Here is a 4,021-nt window from a genome sequence, read left to right as displayed (position 1 = left end):
AATCTGACTCAGAGATGACATCTGTGCTTTTCCCCCCAGGGCAGTCTGACTCATCTACGTTCTTTGTCTCTGGTCTAGGAAAGCATCTTTTTGGTATCTTCATTCCTGACTCATGTCGGTCCTAATGTGATGTCAGCATTGGCCCCGACATCTCAGTGACATGCCCCTCACCCTTCTTCTGCTTCCTCCCCTACCTTCCTGCTGCAGCAGCTTGGGCCCACCTGTCCCTCCAGACACAGGCAGACTCAGACAGGCTGGTGTCCCCCCCCCCCCCCCCCCCCCCCCCCCCCGCTCTGTCTTCCCCTTTCACAGGCACATTCCAGTTCTCTCTCTCCGTGGCTCTAACAAACAAGTTGTTACCAAAGGGGTAAAATTGCTGGGGCTGGTGACCTGTAATCCCAGCACTAGAGGGACTGAGGTAGGGGGAATCAGGAGATCCTTTCATAAAACAAAGAGCAGGACATGGTGGCACACACCTTTAGTCCCAGAACTTAGCAGGCAGAGGCACGTGGCTCTCATTGAGTTCCAGGCCAGCCAGAGCTATACAGTGAGACCCTGTATAAATCAACAAACAACAAAAACAAGTAAGCAAACAAAGTTAAGATTGCGTAAGGGACTTTGTCTTGTGTGTTGTTTTGTTTGTTGTTTTGTTTTTCGAGACAGGGTTTCTGTGTAGCTCTGGCTGTCTTGGAACTTGCTCTGTAGACCAGGCTGGCCTTGAACTCAGAGATCCTCCTACCTCTGCCTCCCAGTGCTAGGATTAAAGGCGTGTGCCACCACCGCCTGGCTTGTCTTTGTGTTCTTATAAATTATATTAAATGTGGTATCAGACCAACACATGCTGCTGGTGATTAGGGAGGTTATGTTTTATAGGGCTTGAATATTCTTTTTTTATCCTGAGTACTAAAGACTGAACCTGCCTTGTGCACACTACAAACACTCTGCTATTGACCTACTTCCCTAGCTTTGAATATTCTTTTACAAAAAAAAAAAATATTTTTGAGTGAAGATCTCTGTGGTGGTTTGAATGTAATTGTGCCACTCCCATAATCTCATAGGGAGTGTCACTATTGGGAGGTGTGGCTTTGTTGGAGCAGGTGTGGCCTTGTTGGAGGAAGTGTGTCACTGTGGAGGTGGGCTTTGAGGTCTCATATATGCTCAAGCCATGCCCAGTGTTTCAGACTACTTCCTGTTGCCTGTGGGTCAAGATGTGAGAACTCTCCGGCCCTTCTGCAGCACCATGTCTGCCTACCTGCGTGCTGCCATACTTCCCGCCAATAAGATGATGGACTAAACCTTTGAAATGTAATGTTTTCCTTTATAAGAGTTGCCGTGGTCCTGGTCTCTCCACAGCCATAGAAACCCTAAGACAGTCTCCCAATGTAGTCCAGACTGACCTTGACCTCTTGGCGGTCATTCTGCCTATGCCTGTATGTTTGACTCTAATATTCCTTATTAATATTAGTATTAGCAGAGGCAGAGGGCATGTGCCATGACCCACGCGTGGAAGCTGAAGGACAATATTTTTGTGGAGTCCATTTTCTCCTTCTACCTTTATGTGGGGTAGGAAGATCAGAGTCAGGTCATCGGGCTTGTGTGGCAAGTACCTTTATCCATCAAGACATCTCAATGGCCCCTGAATGTTCTTTATAGAGAAACAGACATGATTCTTAAAATTACTTAAGAATTAATATGTCTTTATCTTCTTCCCCAAGTCAGAGAATAGACTGGATAGTAAGCACCCCCATCCAAACAGAAAGCAGCCGCCACCATTCAGTTGGTAGTTAGTATCTAAATCATAATAGCTTATAGAAAATAACAAATTTTCATGAGGTTGCACTGACCAAAATTAGTTCTATAACTAGGTAATAACATAGACACTTAAAATGGTGGACAGTTACAAATAAAGCAAAGGAAACTGTCATTTTACTATAAAGATTAAAAATACAAATAAGCTGTTAAAGAGCCGGACGGTGGTGGTGCATGCCTTTGATCCCAGCACTCGGGAGGCAGAGGCAGGCGGATCTCTGTGGGTTCGAGGCCAGCCTGGGCTACAGAGTGAGTTCCAGGACAGCCAGGGCTACACAGAGAAACCCTGTCTCGGAAAACAAACAAACAAACAAAATAAATAAATAGATAAATATAAAAAAATAAACTGTTAAAGGAATACATGGCCACAAAGGGGTGACTTTTAAGAAACATTTACTAATTTTTATTTTAGGTGTTTTGCCTGCACCTCTGTCTCTGTACCATTTGATTGCATTGCTCGGGGTTGTGAGCTGCCATGTGGGGTGCTGGGAATCCAACCCTCTGCAAGAGCAGCAGCCCCAGGGCAAATATACCAGACAAATCTGTTTTAAAGTTAACAAATACCACTTCACAATATACTTATCCTACACTTAAGGCCAGTTACTTCAAAAGACAAAGGGCCAGCACTTGTTCTGAATCCAAGTCCTCAGCTTCTTCCTATGTATCGCGAGCTCTCCCCACTACTTGGGCTACGTGTAAGCATGTAGAAAAATTAGCTTTACAGATATTCATTGAAAGCATACATATTGCATAATTTTAACTTGCCTGAAAGAGCCTTTACCATAAAAATCTTTGGAGGTTCCTTTCTGCCTTTTTTTTTTTCCAACTATCATCAGCTAAGCCGGAATATTTAGTCACCAGCACATACTGACCGAGGTGGCCTCTGCCGTCTTGGAACGCACCAATCAGAAGTCAGCATTTGCGTAAATGACAGGATAGGGTATTTGTCCCTCTGGGTCGTTAACCCGCTGACTAGGCCTAACCTCAGAGGCTGGGCCTGTAAACATTTCCGGGTCCTCCCCTTGTCTCCAGCTCAGCCAAGAGCTCCTCTCGTCTGCCCCAGTTTACCCTCCGGTAGGGGTGAGAATCTCTGGGATGGGAAAAGCAGAATTAGATCTCCCCGCAAAGCGTTGAGTCGGCAGGAGTCATTCCAAATGTTTTCTGCAGCGAGGACCGCAAGGCAGCCCTGCGGCCCCCGTGGAGCCAGGAGGACCGCAGCCAAGGATGCAGGGATGCAGATGGGAAGGATGTCCGTGGTGCCTGCCCGAGAGTGGCGGCGGCAGCTTTCTTTAAGAGTCATCGAGGTCCCAAGGGTTAGCTCTGGGGAGAAAACGAAAATGACTTACAGTAAGCCGCCAAGAAAACCCTTATTCCCCGTGATTATCAGACTGTACTTTTAGATTCAGTTTCGTTTTTTGTTTTGTTGTTGTTGTTGTTGTTGTGTGTTTTCCTTTGTTTTTGTTTTTCGAGACAAGGTTTCTCTGGGTAGCCCTGGCTGTCCCGAGAAACACCTGCTCTGCCTCCGGAGTGCTGGGATTCAAGATGTGCGCGTCTGCCACCCGGCTTGAACTACCCTTTTATTTATTTACATATTTATTTTTATTTTTTGGTTTTTCGAGACAGGATTTCTTCTGTATAGCCCTTGCTGTCCTGGAACTCGCTCTGTAGACCAAGCTAGCCTCGAATTCAGAGAACCGCCTGCTTCCCAGTGCTAGGATTAAGGGCGTGTACCACCACCATGCCTGGCTTAGATTCAGTTTCTAATTATAAAGTCTTTAATGGCACAAGCCAGGATCTTACTCAAGCACAAACTATTTTTTTTAATGTTTTATCTAACATTCTCTTTCACTGCTCCGTTTTAAAATACGGCTTCTAGTGTTCTCTTTTACCACAAAGCTGATACTTTTCTAAGCAGCTAAGATAAGGTGGTGCGATTTATACTCACCCTATATAGTCTACAGAAACAGTCTTATTGAGTTAAAAATCTCTCCCTTTCGACAGCCCACGTCGTAAGTTTACTAACAATTTAATGTACAAGATGTTTTTTTTATCTCTACATGAAAGTTTTTAGTGAAAATATAGGGTGCAGTTATTGCAAACGTAAATATGTGACAAAATAAATATATGCACATGGGAATATAAAGGCTAGGGATACAAAGTACATGGATATTTAAATGCATAAGAATGAAGTTGGACCTTTAACCTACACTTT

This window comes from Peromyscus eremicus, chromosome 14, assembly GCF_949786415.1.
Source record: "Peromyscus eremicus chromosome 14, PerEre_H2_v1, whole genome shotgun sequence".
NCBI classification, from domain to species: Eukaryota; Metazoa; Chordata; class Mammalia; order Rodentia; family Cricetidae; genus Peromyscus; species Peromyscus eremicus.
Note: the sequence above shows the minus strand (reverse complement) of the source record.